The sequence below is a fragment of the Chiloscyllium plagiosum genome, unplaced genomic scaffold (assembly GCF_037043375.1).
Source record: "Chiloscyllium plagiosum isolate Xiang-an unplaced genomic scaffold, Cpla_swu_hap1 HiC_scaffold_3, whole genome shotgun sequence".
Lineage (NCBI taxonomy): Eukaryota > Metazoa > Chordata > Chondrichthyes > Orectolobiformes > Hemiscylliidae > Chiloscyllium > Chiloscyllium plagiosum.
In genome coordinates, this window is record NW_028270141.1 from 115,828,061 (window position 1) to 115,846,546 (window position 18,486).

Sequence of the window (18,486 nt, forward strand, 5' to 3'; positions counted from 1 at the left end):
TTCATTTGTGATCATCAGACGTCACTTGAGACAGAGAATTCCCATGCATGACATCACTACCCCTCCCAGCTCTAACAAAAAAGCTTTGACCCCAAAAATCAGAAAACACCTTGTTCCTATGCCGTTCCTCTGGACAGCTGACAATGACCAGTACCAGCTGCAACCATCAGAGTCCAGTGTTAAACAGCCAACAGCGGAATCTGTAGCTTTTAACCTAATGTTCCACTCAGCGCCCTTGTTTCCAATCAGCACTTCAGGGCAGAAAAGCTTTTGTTTTTTTTAGGGCTTGTGCTGATGCCAGAAAGCTGGAAAATGATGGCGAGAGCAAGAAAAAAGAAAACGAGAAACCGCTTAGTGCGTGAAATTATCTGTACCATCACAGAAGCTATTCACAACAGTGTCAGAAAACAGCCAAAAGCCCTGACATCAGGCGCTCCATTCTAGCATCACTCTCTTCAATAATTAAAAAGTTTTACTGTGTGGTTTCATATTCTACCTACATCTATCAAAACCTATTTTCTTGACATGTGTACTAGAAGCAATATGTTACGCATTGCTTACTTCTGGAATTGTATTACTTAGTGTAATAGAGTCCTGTCATGTTCCTGTATTGCATAGGATATACCTGCCATGGCTGCAGCAGTTTATTCAATTTCTGGTTTCATTTCCCATCAAGCATGCATGAGTCGAATTTACAGCATGTAACTGCAAGCAGCACTGTGCCAATGGGAGGGCAGCCTTCTCTTGCCCACTCAGCTGCTTGTCGCTTATTGCTCGTCTAGAAATTAGCTCTGAAATACTCGAATCGAACTTTCTGCTCAACCATTTCATTTTTATCCAGTTTTCTTTAAAAGGAAATTGGGGGATTGGACAATTAATTCAAGCCTCACAAATTCCATTCAGAGTTTGGAAATAACAGAGACCTGAGCATTAACGGCTGGATGCTAATACCCAGCACTTGTTCTTTTGTTCAGCCACCACCCAGTTATGGTCAGCGCACAGGTCATGGAATCTCACCTCCAATGTCTTTTTACTTAAAACCAGATCTAAGGTTTCCTGTGTTCTCTGAGTGTGTGAGTAAAATCTCTAAGATTTTATTATTAAAATGCATGTATTTTGTCCATGAATGGTAACAGAGAAAATTGGGCTATGAATGGATGATTTCACCATACAATATGATCATGGATGATCATCCAACTCAGTACCATGTTCGTCTTCACCCTTCCCCCAATATCCTTTGATCACCTTACCCCAAGGACTATAATTAGCTCCTTGAAAATGTTCAATATTTTCACCTCAGCACTTTCCATGGCACAGAGTTCTACAGGCTCACCATTCTTTGGGTGAAGAAATTTCTCTCATCTCAGAACTGTCCCTTATTCTGAGACAGTGACTCCCGATTGGAGTTGGGAATATCCTTCCTGTATCTAGTTTTCAGATTGCTTTATATTGTACGATTAGTTCCGACTTTGGGATTGCAGTGAAATTATTGCCAGCAGTATTGTGCGGATCATTACAATATCAATTTAAGTGATTAAAGCAGGAACTATTAATTACTATCTCATCTCTCATAAGCATTTCATTTCTCAGAGTCTAAGGGGTTGATTTATTTAGGCCAGGCTTGTGCAATAAATGATCCTCGGGCCACAACATGGACAACCAAGGGGTCTTGTGTGGTCCCCAGCTCCATTTTGCAAATACATGTCAGCTACACAGACAGGTGCAATAAATGTAACTGCGAGATTCAGCCGGGATCTGCTCCTCCAATCAGATCCTGGTTCTACCACATCACTGCTGATGATAGGTTCACAAGTAAGCAGCAAATGCAGGGGTTAACCAGACTTTGATTGTCAGAGCAATGCAACTGTGTTTGGCTTAACCCAATCTGAGGCCTGGAGCCTTAGCAGCGAGTCTATGGGATAGATGTTGGGAGACCGTCAAAGAAACACTGGCTTGCACAAGAGGGAGAGAGAAAAAAAAGGAGAAGGGGAAGGCAATGGTCTAAGGTATTTTTAATCCAGAAACCCAGGTTATGTTCGAGGGATTGGGTTTGAATCCTTTCATGGCCGATGGAGAAATTTGAATTCACCAAAAATCTGGAATTAGGCGTCTTATGTTGACCATGAAATTGTTGCTGATTGTCAGAAAAAACTCACCTGGTTCACTAATGCCCTTCAGGGAAGGAAACTGTCATTCTTACCTGATCTGGCCTCCATATGACTCCAGACCCACAACAATGTGGTTGACTCTTACCTGCCCTCTAGGATGGGCAAAAACTGCTGGCCTAGCCAGCAATGTCATCATCCTGTGAATGAATAGCAAAGAAACAGAATGACAGTCAGGCCTTTGGGGTCAGACATAGTCAGGTAAGAGGCAGACCTATTGAGGAGGGTGGAGTAAGGATGACACTGACAACACAGAGTGGGAAAATGAGGGACCAAGTGAATGGATGTGGCTGGCTGAGTGAGTAACTTAGAGGATCCTCTGTCATGTCCCAGAGGTAGCAAAACCTTCTCCAATTAACTTAAAGGAGCTGTCTTAAGATGCCCACCATTGGTTGGGGATGTCAATTAGACTCACCAATGATATCCATGATTCCTGATTTTGCTACCATTCACTGGGAGGTCAGGGATTAAATGGAAGATGGAAAGATTGCTAAATGTCATCCACAAATTCTGTCAGGTTTTTCCAGCAACATCCTGGATTTGTGGGGTGTGTGCGTGTGCGCGCACATGGAGGGGGAAATCCTTCAATATCAGACACTCAGAATCTCAGTGAGGGACCTGGGGGATTGGCATGAAGAATGTGGCATGGGGAAGGGCAACCAAATGCCAACATCTGCCATTGCCCCTGACCACCCCACTTTTATATCACCTCTCTTCTGTGACTCTCACCCTTAGATCACCATCTGCCCTCACTTGTATTTAGTTGGGAATCTTTTGCAAAAGAAGCAAGACAAAAATACTTTTCCATGTAACTTCATGGTACTGTGGTGGGAGCAGGTTCAACTGAGGCATTCAAGAAGGCATTAGTTGGTTGGTTCTACTTGAACAATGTTCAAGTAGAACCAACCAACTGTGGGGAGAAGGCAGGAGATTGATAATAAGTTGAACTGCTTAAAGAGTCAGTGCAAACGGGATGTGCTGAATTGCCTCCATCTGTGGCATAAAATGTTTTTGATTCTGTGATACTGTTGATTCTGCAATAACATTGAGTGCGGGAAACTGATGGAACTGTGCCGTCCATAGGCATCGCGTACAAAATGCATTACATTTCTGTCCTGTCAGCTGGAGCGTTCCTTCCTCTGAGTAGAAAGGTTTATGACTCTGTCTTGGACGTCAGCAAACCTCAGCCAGTTTTGCAGGAGATAACCTTTGGCCAGGAGGTCTCAGCAGAGTAAGTCAAGGGCAGTATCGAATACTGCTCCAGTGAGGTCAGAGTTCAGGATGCTCTCCACCTGAGAGATGATAAGCTGATTGTCAGGCAATTCACCACTTGTCTTGTGAGCTTCTGCCTTATTGTGGGCTGCTTTCCTTCAAGAATGAGAGAGAAGGAGAGAGAGAGACTTTAAGGGAAATAAAAGTGGGAGGTACAGTTGTTACTTTTTTGATGCGGGTAGGGAGGTGTCCTGAGCAAGTGATTAGGTAGCACACAGGGCATGCAGGGTTAGTATTGCTGAGGGTTGGGATGGGTGACAGTTATTTCATGCAATTGTGACAGTGGTAGAGCATGCGTCTTGGTTGGAGGCAGATATGGTAACAGAGAGAGAGAGTGTGTGAAGTAGCAGAGAGACAGATGTGGCACTTATGCTGTCAAAGTGGAGAACCATCATCCTACATGGTGCATTTTTCCAGAGGCTGTGACTACTTTATCCCAGGTGGCAAACTTAATGCAGCTGGCATGGTCTACTGTTACTGGTCCAGAAGGAAGAGGGAGTCCCAAGTCTAACACCACGGCATCCAGCAGGGCTTCCAGGTACCTGTCTACAAAACAAGGGCCAATTTCCGCAGACATAGCAGACAAGGGGAAAATGCCAGGAACTGTACAGGGCAGTTCCAGACCAACAGGGCTCAAGTGAGTACACAATAGGTTTGTGAAAATGGAATAAGAGCAAGGAATACTGATTAATTTCAGGATATCCCAGCATGTTGTTTTAGGAATGGCAAGTGATGAGATATCTGTAGAATCATCAGTGATGTTGACAGAGTAGGCAGTGACAAACTTGTTAAGGTCCAGCAAGGAAACACGCAGCAACGATTTTCCAAGGTACCTGATGCAACTCGAGCTTGTCCAAAAAAAACTCCGATCTAGCCCAGAGGTTCCACTCCCACAGCCATTTCAGGAGGAAAGGGCCAATGACTCAAGACAAACTGTGAGAAGAAATTTCACCTTGTTTGAACTGTTTCCAATGCACTTACATCCTTCCTTAAATACGGTGACCAATACTGTGCAATGAACACCAAATGTGGTTTCACCAATGCCCTGTATAACTGAAGCATATATCCCTACCTTTCCAATTACGCCCCCTTGTAATAAGTGACTACATTCTATGATTTTTCTTAATTACTTGTTACTGCATACTAACATTTTGCAATTCATGCAGTAGAACATCCTAAGTCTTCTATCATTTCTGTCAATTTTATTTTTATTCTTCCTTCAAAATATTTTACATTTTCTTAAATTCTGTTCCATTTTGCCAGATCTTTGCTCATTCACTTAACCTTTTGTTTGATAAGGCTGAAGATAACAGGAACTGAAAAGAGGCATTAACAATGGACTGTTGCATGAGCGGAATCACGCTGAATGATTTGAGTCTGCCAAGAAATGAGATTGCAGGAAATCAGTAACTGCTGTCTCTATCAAACAAGGATGAGATGTTCAGGATTGGTCACATGCATAGATATTTTCAAATAAGGCATACACTTGGCACAGAGATCTGTGTATCAAGCAGCCAGGAAATTCCTTGATTTTCAGCAGGACTTCAAAGAATATCTCCATATCGAGAACAGTTCCAGCCTGGCCAGTTGCCAACTCTGCTGGGTAATAATGCTTAGGGTTAGTTACAGAGCCAGGATAGTGAACAACAGTGACTGAGATAACTCTAGCAGTTAAAAGTGTGTAGAATTTTTTTAAGTACTTAATAAATTATTTGAATTTTATAGAACTCTCAGTGTCTCCACTGTACCTTCATCGATGTACATACTGTTGTCTCTCAGAGATGGTCAACACTATCTATATCTTTCTGTAGCTTCATGCCCTCTTTGAAACTTACTTTCCAACGTATCTTTGTATCATCAGCAATTTAGCAACCACACTACCTATCTCTTCATCCAAGTAATTTATCTAAATTGTAAATAGTAGAGCTGCCAACACTACTCCCTGTGGTAAACTACTCATTGCATTCTGCCAACCTGAAAAAGACCCATTTATGCCTACTCTTTACTTCCTGCTGTGCAGTTAATTTTCTATCCAAGACAATATGCCATGCCAAATTATGAGCTTTTATTTTCTGCAATAACCTTGATGTGGAACCTCATCAAATGCCTCTTGAAATCTCTGTACAGTCCATGCACCATTTCTTGTATATCCACAGCACTTATTTCCTCAAAAGAGCTCCAATAGATTGGCTAATAATGACTTTCCTTTCTTGATCTCTTGTGTGTTTGCTTAACATAAACTAATGTAAGTGCCCTGCTACAACTTCCTTAATAATAGCTTTGAACATTTCCCGTAGGATATGCAATAGTTGAAAAGGAGAGGACTCAACATTGTAATCCCATTTTCAGGCTTGATGCCTCACTTTGTTCTCCCTCAGTTCACTCAATTATACACACTGCATGTCCCTTTGTTGGTATTAAGCTTAGATGGTGCTTTCTCTGCAGGTTGTGAGCTTCTTGTTAGATTCAACACTGCTGTCACAAAAAAAAGGGCAAATGTTGAATTAGGTTAGTATACTGCAATCTTCTTTACATTATATTGTATTTACACTGAGATGACCAAGGTTGGCATGGCACTGACTTGCAGATTTATTATTGACAAAAGTGCAAATTTGAAATGACTTCCAACTTTACAACTGGGGCAACACAGTCACTCAGTGGTTAGCATTGCTGCCTGACAGCACCAGGGACCCGGGTTTGATTCTAGCCTTGGACGACTGTCTATGTGGAGTTTGCACATTCTCCCTGTGTCTGCGTGGGTTTCCTGCAGGTGCTCCAGTTTCTTCCCACAGTCCAAAGATGTGCAGTTTAGGTGGATTGGCCATGCTAAAATTCCCACAATGTCCAGGGATTTGTAGGTTATTTGGATTAGCCATGGGAAACACAAGGTTACAGGGATAGCTTGGGGGGTGGATCTGGGTGGGAAATTCTTTGGCAGGTCGGTGTTGCCTTGATGGGACAAATGGCCTGCTTTCACACTGTAGGCAGGGATTCTTTAGGAACCCCACTTCACTCAACAAACTACTGCCAATGGTGTGTAAGGTAGCCTCCTCAAATACATTGCAAGGTCTTATATTTCTATAGTGCTCTTCAAGCATCTCTTCATTCTGAGTACACATTTTTGAATGTATTTTCTGTCTTAATTGGAGCAGTGCATCCAGCAAAGCAATAGCACTTTTTCTCCACCTCTACATATAGTATAGATCTAGCAGGCAAAAATATTTATATTTGCCTAGAAAGCTAATGTTATAACCAATGAACGTTTTGATATATTCCTTTACACCAAGCTGCAGCTAAAATCTAAGTGTGAGTGATCAAATGTGCAAACAAAAGCACATTACAAACAGTGATATCGCATTTTCAGCTTAACACTGTTCACATATCAAAACACAGCCATTGTTAATTCATTTCTGAAATGGACCATGGGAAAATTTGAGACTGCAGCATGCAAACAATCAAACGAAAGAGGTGTTAGGGCAGATTGTGAGGAGCAATGCAAACAGTTGAATTATAATCTTATAGCCAACTGGGAAATCAATAGTAGATGCGTCCAATGTCCATGAAGTGCAAAATATATAATATCAAAGCAAAAGATGGAACGTGTGTTACGCAGAAGTGTAGCCTAACGTGCAATCATGAAAGAGCTGAACAAGTAATATTGGTTAAATCAATGGAACTGCCAGGTAAATGTTTGACTCTAGTTAATCAAATATAAGAAAAAATTACCATAGGAAAAGGAGACAAATCAAGAGGTTGTATTGTTGCTATGTAAGGCATTGGTAAGACTTCCTCTGGAGTGCTTGGTGCAGTTTTACTTAACTTGCTTAATCATACAAATTACATCCTTAACCCGGAGAAGGTACTGAAATAAGGAAATACGGTTAGATATCAAGAACTAATGTTAGGAGGAAAGATTATGTAATTTCCAGACATTCACGAGCATCAAGGAGAAGAAATTCCTTTGTTGCCCAGTTTGAACTGAGTATTCTCTGATGATGTAACTATGTGTTCTAGTTGAGATTTCCCCACTAGTGGAAACATATTCTCAACATCTACTCTATCGAGTCCCCTAAGAATCATGCATGTTTCAATAATGTCACCCCTCATTCTTCTAAATAGTAATAAATAAAGCTTAGTTTCTTTAGCCATCCTTGGTAAGTCAGTCACTTTGTACTAGGCACCAGTCTATTTGAAATTCCTCCTCTGTCAGCATATTCTTTTAAGAAATATCAGGAACAAAACTGTACACAATAGTTAAGGTGTAGTTTCAGCAATAACCTGAGCTGTTGTAACAAGACTTTCCTGTTTTTAGATGTCAATCCCCTCGCAATAAATGCTACAATTCCATTTGCCGTCTCAATTACTTGCTGCAGCTGCATGCACAAGAGCATCCATATCGTGCTGTACTGTATTATTGTGGACTCGCTCATTTGAATAAAAATCTGCCTTTCAATTCTTCCTACCAAAATGCACAAGCTCTCACTTTCCTAGATTAGACACCATATGCCAAATTTTACCTCCTCACTCACCATATATGCCCTTCTGGACTCCTTCTGCCCTCATTACAACATGCACTCCCACCTGTTTTTGTCTTCAATAAATTTGGATACAATACACACTGTTCCCCTCCTCAAAGTCATGAATACAAGTATTAAATAATTGAGACCTTAGGACTGATATTTATGGCACTCCACTAGTTCCATTTTTCCAACTTGAAAAACACTCATTAATCATAATGTTGTCATCTGTTTGTTAACCAAATCTCAATCCATGTTAATACATTATCCCCAATGCCATGAGCTTCTTTCATCTATTGATTCCTCTTCCCAACTCTACTGGTTACATCCTCAAAAAACTCCAGCAAGTTCGTCCAACATGATTTCGTTTTCACTGACTTACTTTCCTTGCAAAATGAATTTCAAGGTAACATAACTTTTCAAAGAAGTGCATTAACTCATGCTTAAATTCTCCAGATTGAGTTAGATTGTGTCTGATAAGGGCTTATCCTCACTTATATCAAATAAAACAATGTACGTTGTGTGTAGTCTTCCCAGTTGCTTGATTTGGAAACAATAAATGTAGTAATGAGTCTCTATGCATAAGTGAAAATAAAATTTCCCAAATGGCATGCCATGAATTTGTATTAATGGGCTCAACATAATTCAGTTTGGTTTGTCAGTATTTTGATTCAAACACCTCCATCACTGATCATTCCTCACCCAGCTCAGTTTATTTTAGATTCAGCACTACTCCATCCTTCCACAAACTAATGACACCATGAAGATTAAGTCCATTGGAATAGCAAAATGCTCCTATTCACATTAATCAGTTTCAGCAATAAGACTATATGATGAAAGACAACTGGGGTTTAAACAATTCATCATACCCCTTGTACTGTAATACTGACTTAAAAATGTTTTAATGGAATTTAACCTTCTGAAAAATGTAGCTTTGTTTGCAGTCAATCAAATTTGAAAAGTGATGCAGATTTCCCAAATAATACTAATTTAAATCGATTTTTGTTACAGATTAATTTTTTTTTTAAATTGAGTGGAATTTTAGAGGGGCTTGAACAATGTGGGCTTTAGTGAGAAATCTGATAGGCTTCACTGGACTCCTCAAACGATTCTTTCTCGACAGTGAGAATGATTCATTTAAATTCTAAATTATATTCTGGATGTGAAGATGGGATTCTCACTAAACAGCAGTGAGGTTGTCTATTAAAGGACATTATTGCTTATTGGTGATCTTAATAACTGCACATATCATCTTAATAATATGTAGCAGTCTATCCTTCCATCCACTATGATCAAGCTGGATGACAACAATTATTAACACAGATGTCGGTGTGGGTAATTGATGACTCCAATTCGTCACTTGCTCTAAAGGTCTGCCGTGTTGAACACCAGGCGCCAAAATCTCAAAGCATGCTCCATAGACAACAGGCACATGCACTCCATGTCCGTGGATGTTGGCACCCAAGATACGCCAGCCTCTAAGACCTCCCTTGGCACAACTCCAATCCATTTACAGTACATATCTGTAATACATTGCTGCACCTTGGGCTGCAACAGGAACTGTCACTGTAATGCTGTTGCAAGGGCACCTTGCACTCAGGGACACACACACAACTATGTATATTTAAGGCAAACGTAGATGGATTCTTGATTGGTAGGGAAAATTAGGGTCATGGGGAAAGGGCAGGGAAGTGGACATGAGGAATATTGGATCAGCTATGATCCTACTGAATTATGTAGCAGGCTCAAGGGGCTCGATAGCCTACTCCTGTTTCTATTACTAATGGTCTTATGCTCAGCTCATGGACTGCATCAGACTGCATCTCAGGGCTTCTTGCTTCATCTCTTAGTGCTCACTCACCCTGTGCTTACCTGGATGGGTTCAGCATCCCTGCATTGCTTTGCCTTTTCCATTTGCCCCTGTGCTCGCGATATCAGGCTTATAGTACTAATGCATTGTCTTGCCATTTTGCACCCACACAAAGCCAGGCAGCAATCGTCAGTCAAGTTAAGGAGGGTAGCCTTTGCTTAGGGGCTGCTGGCACAATAAGTCAAGGACAGTATCCAGTAACAATACAGGAACTTGGACGCAGTCACTCAGCTACTCGGCACTGACAAGGTCAGAATCTTCTCCTCGTAAGAGATGAGAATCTGAAGGTCCCTCAGCCCACTACACATCTTGACTCTCATTGTCCCATTCTGGGTTGTTTTCCTCCTGGAATGAGCAAGGTACACATTAAGGGAGATGGAGGTGGATGGCACAGATGTTGCCGTTGTTGAAGCGGGGCTAATTTGGTGAGATGTCCCGAATGAGTGAGTGAGCAAGACATGCAGGGTTAGTAATATTGGGCCTGTGCGGTTGTGTTGGGAAGTGAGTGAAGGAAGATGGTGCAGGCTTTGTGAGAATGGTAGAACATGAGCTTTGGGGACAGGGGAGCACATGATGGAATGAGTTTGAGCTACCAGAGAGAAAAAGGTGCCACTTCTGCTGACAGAGTGGAGAAGGTCATTGACAGTTTTCCTACACTATAGTGCATGTCTCCAGAATATTGAGAGCCCTCTGACACTGGTGTCAACTTTGAACCAGACTGACATGGTCCATGTCATGGCTTCCTCTGGTTTTCCTCAGGGAAGAGGACAAAGCCCCTCTGTGCTACCTCATCCGCCACGACCTGTTATACACCATTGTCCTCTTGTCTGCCATGTCCACAGCAAACATCAGGATCCATGCAGAGCAGCTCCTGACTGACAGTGCTTGTCCAGGATTGCAATGCAACAGCCCTTGGGGGAGAAACATAGAAACAGAGAACATTAGATCAGAAGGAGGCCATTCACCCCTTTGAGCCTGATCCACCATTCAATATGATCATGGCTGATCATCCAACTCAGTAACCTGTATCCAATTTTATCCTAAAGCCTTTATCCCGTTCGCCCTAAGAACTGTATTTATCTACTTCTTGAAAACACTCAGTGTTTTGACCTCTACTACTTTCTGAATTCCCACAGGATCATTATTCTTTGGATGAAGAAATTGCTGTTATTTCAGTCCTAACTGCCTAACCCTTATCCTTAGACTGTGACCCTTGGTTCTGGACCCCTCAGTCATCGGGAAGATCCATTCTACTTTTATTCCATCTATTCCTGCTAGAATTTTAGGTTTCTTTAAGAACATCCATCGTTACTCGAGATAACACTAGTCTATTCCAAGATACCTCAGCAGTGGCTAATTTTCTGCATTGAGAGCAAGTGGTAGACTGGCACTGGAATCTGATATGAGAAGTGCCATCTGGCTAGTGTAGGTAGTTAATGAGATGAGATTTGGTAAGATACAGGGAGAAAATATGGCCTCACAAAGCAAAACCCTCCATGAAAGTTGACATTTCGATTAAAAGAAATCAAATGACCATTGCTTTTATTTTAGCTATTAATCCAGAAACAACAATTCTATCAATAAACAGAATTATTTGGAGAAATTAACCAAATTATGAATGCTGAGAAATACAAAATAGTGCTATTTTAAATCATTTCTAGGCCATAAAAAGGGAGCGCGAGAGAGAGGGAACAATGTGGGGTTGAACTTGCTCTTTAGTCTTGTCAAGTGGGTGATACCAAATCAACCACCTGTAGGATTACTAAATTTGCCAAGAACACAAAGGTGGGTCGGAAAGTAAGTTGTGAAGATAACACAAGGAGGCTACAAAGTTAGGTGGCTGGGGCATAATCATTGACAAATAGGGCATGTTGTGGGAAATAGTTTTCCCACTATCTACTTTTTACCTTCTGCACATACATGCATACGTGCAGTTACATAGCTTGGTGCGAACATTGGTAGGAAAGTGTGAATTTCGCTATTTCAGCAGAAAAAATAAAAAAGAAGTATACAATCTGAATTATTTGGAGCAGCCACTGTTGGACTGGGGTGGACAAAGTTAAAAATCACACATCACAAGGTTATAGTCCAATAGGTTTGTTTGGAGGGACTAGTTTTCGAAAAGCTGCTTCTTCATCAGGCTGAAGGAACAGCGCTTCGAAAGCCCCTGCCTCCCAATAAACCTGTTGGACTGTACCCTGTGATCCGTGATGTTTAACAATCTAAATGGTGAGAGATTGCAGAACTCTGAGATAAAGAGTGATCTGGCTATCCTCATGCATGAATCACAAATGGTTTGGATGGAGGTTCAGCAGTGATTAGCAACATCATGGATTATTATCATTTACTGTGAGCAAGATTGAATTAAAAAGTTGAGAGGTTATGCTTCGCTCATACAGAGTACTTGTGAGACCATTTCTCTCCACTGTGCACATTATTAGTTTCCTTATTAACCGAAGGATATAAGTTTGTGGGAAGCAATTCAGATAAGTTTTACTTGACAAATAGCAGGAATGGGTGGCTGGTCTAATGAGGAAAGATTGGACAAGCTAGACTTGTGACCACTGGAGTTTGTAAAAATAAGAGGGGAACTGATCCAAATATATAAAATCCTGAGGGGTTAGGGGTCTTGCCAGGGTAGCCATTGAGAGGATGTTTCCTCTTTTGGTACAATCAAGGAGCTAGGGGATCACTATTTAGAATAAGGGTTCGTCAACGTAACTCAAAATTGAAGCAAGTTTTTTCTCTCTCAGAGATCCGTAAGTCTAAGGAACTCCCCTCCCTAGAATGTGGCAGAAACAGAGTACTTGATTTCTTTTGAAGGCTGAGGTTGAGAGACTCGTTATAAGCAAGAGGGTGAAAGGTTATTTTGGGGATGTGTGAATGTGGAGATGGCGAGACAATGAGATCGATCAAGATCTTATTGAATGACAGAGCAGGCTTGAGAGGCTGAGTGGCCCACTCTTGTTCCTAACTTATGTTTCTATGTTTTATGCAGTACCTGCATTTAGTTTCACATGTTGTAAGTGGAGAAGATAATTAGGTCGTGCATCAAACTGATTTTCTATCACCTGCTTTACACTAGCCAATTTTACCTCAGTACTTTAAATAATGTTTAAATTAAACATATATATTCTGTTTTTGCTGGAAAAGTGGAAGCTTGGACTAGAGACCTGTTGGGAAAGGTGAGGCACTAATTTAAATCTTTAAAAGCTTACCTCAAGTGCCAGAGCCCTCTGTTTCTGTTTCAGCAACAAGAAGGGTGGGACTTTGGACCAGGGCTTGTTGGGAAAGGCGAGTCACTAAATCTTGCAAAGCTTACCTCGGAGAGCAGAGGTTTCTCGGAAAGGAGGGACTTTTGTCCCCCTCTCAGTTATATAAGTGAGTGTTTTCTAAACCTGAGACCCTACCCTTGTAGGGCCTCCCACCCATCCACCTCCTCGAACCTTAAACATTAGGGACACATCAGGTAAGTGTGGCTTCCTTTTTAGTTTCTGATAAGGGGACTAGAAGGGCCGCCAGTGCAGGGAAGGGAATGTTCCTCCTGCATGTTGTTTGAGGTGAGGGACGCCATTAGTGTCCCATCCAAGTACATTTGCAGGAAGTGCACCCAACTCTTACTCCTCCAAGACTCTGTTAGGGAATTGGAGTGGGAGCTGGATGAACTTCAGATCATTTGGGAGGCAGAGAATGTGTTAGATATAAGTTACAGGGAAGCAGTTACTCCTAGGCACAAAGAAAGCGGGTAACTGTTAGACAGGGGACAAAAAAAACAGTCAGTGCAGGGATTCCCTGTGGTCATTCCCCTAAACAACGAATATACCTTTACTGTGAAGGGGGACGACTTACGAGGGGCATGAATTGGGGTGCAGGTCTCTGGCACAGAGTCTGTCCCTGTTGCACAGAAGGGAAGGGGTGAAAGGAGAAGAGTGTTAGTCACTGGGGACTCAGTAGTTAGAGAGTCAGATAGAAGGTTTGTTGGGAACGAGAGAGACACATAGTTGGTGTGTTGCCTCCCAGGTGCCAGGGTCCATGATGTCTCAGACCGTGTCTTTGGGGTCCTGAAGGGAGAGGGTGACCAACCCAAAGTCGTGATCCACATAGATACCAACGACATAGGTAGAAAGAGAGATAGGGATGTAAGGCAGGATTTTAAAGAGCTAGGGTGGAAGCTGGGAGCTAGAACAAACAGCGTTGTTATCTCTGATTTGTTACCTGTGCCACATGATAGCAAGGTGAAGAACAGGGAGAGTTATCAGCTGAACACGTGCTTCAGGGATGGTGCAGGAGGGAGGGTTTCAGGTATATGGATAATTGGGGCTCATTCTGGGGAAGGTGGGACTTGTACAAACAGAACAGTCTTCACTTGAACCAGAGGGGTACTAATATCCTGGGTGGGAAATTCGCTAGTGCTATTCGGGTGGGTTTAAACTAACTCATCAGGGGGATGGGAACCTGAGGTGTACTTGCAGTGCACAGAAGGATGAGAGTAGGGAGGACAGGGACAGGATTTCATGGTCACAGGAGTGTGCTGGCAGACAGCAAGCTGGTTTGAAGTGTGTCTACTTCAACACCAGGAGTATCCGGAATAAGGTAGGTGAGCTTGCAGCACAGATAGGTACCTGGGATGTCGATGTTGTGGACATTTTGGAGACATGCATAGAGCAAGTTCAGCAATCGATGTTGCAGGTTCCAAAATCTTAATCTTTCATTAAGATCAGGGAAGGCGGTAGAAGAAGGGGAGGTGTGGTTTTTTTGTCAAGGACAGTATAAAGGTGGCTGAAAGAACTTTTGACGAGGGCTCGTCTGCTGAGGTGGTATGGGCTGAGGTTAGAAACATGACAGGGGAGGTCACACTGCTGGGAGTTGTTTATAGGCCTCTGCAAAGTTCCAGGGATGGGGAGGAGAGGATTGGCAAGATGATTCTGGGCAGGATGAAAGGAACAGGGTGGTCATTATGGGGGACTTTAACTTACCCAACACTGACTGGAAATACTATAACTTTACTTCATTGCATGGATCAGTTTTTGTCCAAAGTGTGCAGGAGGGTTTCCTGACACAGTATGTCGAAGGGCGACAAGAGGGGAGGCCACACTGGATCTGGTACTTGGTAATGAACCAGGCCAAGTGTTTGATTTAGTGGTCGGTGAGCACTTTGAAGAGAGTGACCATAATTCAGTTATGTTTGGTTTAGCGATGGAAAGGGACAGGTATATGCCACAGGGCAAGAGTTACAGATGGGGGAAGGACAATTATAATGTGATTAGGCAAGAGGTCAGAGGCATAGAATGGGATAGCAATATGTAGGGGATGGGGACAATCGAAATGTGGAGCTAGTTTAAGGATCAAATATTGCGTGTCCTTGATAGGTATGTCCCTGTCAGGCAGAGAGGAAGTGATAAGGTAAGGGAACTGTGGTTTATTACAGAGATTGTACCTCTTGCTATGCGGAAAGAGGAGGCTTATGTGATGTTGAGATGAGATGGTTCACATGAGGCAATGGAGAGTTACAGATTAGTTAGGAAGGATTTAAAAAGAGAGTTAAGAGCAAGAAGGGGACATGAGCAGTCTTTAGCAGGTAGAGTAAAGGAGAACCTTAAAGCTTTCCATGGGCATGTGAGGAATAAGGAGATGACTAAGGTAGGAATAGAGCCGGTCAAAGACAGAAGTGGGAAGTTGTGTGTGGACCTTGTGGAGATCGGAGAAGTGCTTCATGCAAAAAAGGAGAATATTGTAGTGAAGAAGACTGAGATACAGGCTATTAGACTAGAAAGGATTGAGGTTGGTAAGGAAGAGATGTTATCAATTCGAGAATGTGTGAAAGTAGATAAGTCCCCTCAGCTGGATGGGATTTCTCTGAGGATTCTCTGGGAAGCTAGGGACGGAATAGAGGAGCCTTTGGCCTGATCTTTGAGTCACAGGTTTAGTACCAGAGGACTGGTGGACTGCAAATGTTGTGCTCTTGTTCAAGAAGGGCAGCAGAGATGGCCCATGTTATTATAGACAAGTGAACCTTACATAGGACAGTTTTGGAAAGGATTATAAGAGGTATGATTTATATCTAGCAAGCAACAATTTGATTGGAGGTAGTGAACATTGTTTTGTTAAGAGCAGGTCTGTTTCACAAACCTCACTGAGTTTTTTTAAGAAAGTGACCAAGTATGGATGAGGGTAGGGCAGTTGACGTGGTATACATGGACTTCAGTAAAGCCTTTGATAAGGTTCCACATGGCAGGCTGCTGGAGAAAATGCGGAGGCATGGGTTTGAGGGTGATTTAGCAGTTTGGATTAGAAACTGGCTTTCTGTAAGAAAGCAACGAGTGGTGGTTGATTGAAAATATTCAGCCTGGAGTCCGGTTACTAGTGTTGTACCACTAAGATCTGTTTTGAGACCACTGCTGTTTGTCATTTTTATAAATGACGTGGATGCAGGCATAGGTGGATAGGTTAGTAAATTTGCAGATGATACTAAAGTTGGTGCAGTGGTGGACAGTGTAGAAGAATGTTGCAGATTGCAGGGGGACTTGGATAAACTGCAAAATTGGGCTGACAGGTGGCAAATGGAGTTCAATGCAACTAAATGTGAGATGATTCACTTTGGGAAGAATAACAGGAAGGCAGAATACTGGATCAATGGAAAGATTCTTGGTAGTGTGGATGTACAGAGGGATCTTGGTGCCTATGTACATAGTTCCCTGAAAATTGCCGCCCAGGTTGATAGTGCTGTTAAGAAGGCATAAGGTGTGTTAGGTTTTAATGGTAAAGGGATTGAGTTCCAGAGCCGTGATGTCATGCTGCAACTGTACAAAATGCTAGTGCGGCCTCATTTGGAATATTGTGTACAGTTCTGGTCTCCCCATTACAGGAAGGATGTGGAAGCATTGGAAAAGGTGCGGAGGATGTTGCCTGGTCTGGAGTGAAGGTCTTATGAGGAAAGGCTTAGGGACTTGGGTCTGTTCGCATTGGAGAGAAGAAGGCTATGAGGGGATTTAATAGAGACATACAAGATGATCAGAGGATTAGATAGACTCTCACTATCCACCCTTTCTCCTAGGATGATGACGTCAGCTTATACAAGGAGGCATAGCTGCAAATTGAGGAGTGATAGATTTAAGACTGATGTCAGAGGCAGGTTCTTCAGTCAGAGAGTGGTGAGGGCGCAGAATGCCTTGCTGCCAATGTAGTTAACTCAGCCACATTAAGGGCATTTAAACAGTCCTTGGATAGGCAAATGGATGATGATGGAATAGTGTAGGGGATGGACTTAGATTAGTTCACAGGTCAGCGCAACTTCGAGGGCTGAAGGGTCTGTTCTGCTCTGTATTGTTCTCTGTTCTATATGGATTATAGTATGGACAATGAGGCAGTGAGCACAACACAATAGGATTAGTTGTTGGATTATTAATTAACTATTTTATTCTAACTTTTTACAGATCAGTGATGGTTATCATCTTGTCCCAGTTCCCTGCATTTAGTTTTGCAACAAGAATATTTTTTAAGAGTCAAATGGCATATCTTGGAAACTGTAGCAGCGTAATTCCCAACTTGGATCATATTAACTGAAAAATATTGGATTGTGGGCTAAGTGGAAGTTAAGTGATCAGCAATACTGCTCAGATTCGAATTTATCATTCCCGGGTCAGGGATGAGCAGATTATTGCTCCCAATATCTCGCTTCGAGTTAGACCCATAGAATAACATGACAGAAAAGAAGACATTATGCTTTATCTTTGGTAGAACTAACCAGTTAACCTCCATCCCATTACCTTCCCTATTGAGCTGTATTTTTTTCCCAATTCAAGTGTTTATCGAGTTCTCTTTTGTTTTTTATTATTGTATCAATTCCTAGCCTCCTTTCATGCAATGCATTTCAAATCACAATGACTTGTTGTGAAAAAATATTGCTTCCCCACACAAGTCCCTTTTGTTTCTTTTGTCAATCACCTCAAGCACGGGTATCCATCCATCAGTCATTGGAAGCAGTTTCTCTTGAATTATTTAAGTACTCATTTTCATGACCTTGAACTCCCATAGGAAGGGATTTGTAACAGAGTGGCTGACGTTTGGCCGACAGAGAGTCTGCAGAGCTGCTTTTGGAGGTCTCTAGCTCCATGGAGGAAGCTGCCCTGCAGCATGTAGTCCGAGGAACCATTAGGGCCTCAGACTCCAAGGTCCACACTCGGAGCCGTGGGAATAAAGATCAGCTCATCCAGGAGAGATTGACCTTGGAATCAGTTCCTTGCCAGTCCTGCATTTTAGTTTGTGTGTATCTTGAGGAGAGAGGTTCCATCTTGCAGTACCTGCAGGGGTTTTCAATCTGTCTTAGCATTGCCCACTGCTGCCAATTGGGCTGGCGGCATTAGGAGCTCCCTCTCCACCTTTAAAAGGAAGATCGGCCTACATACAGCTAATTAGAATACCGTTCCAGATAAAATCACTAGGGCATTTCTGTCGCTAACTGTTGGTGAAAGAGTTCAGTGGATTGCTACCATAAGTGTCTACTGTTTTTATCCATGTAATGATTTCAGAAATCAACAGGAATCAATTGATTAGTCAGAGATTAAGGTGAATAACAGTAACAAGTAACAAATAACAGGCTGTTATTGTATAGAAATATTAAATGGATTCTCCCACCAAACCCTTGTATATCCTGTTTAAGCTT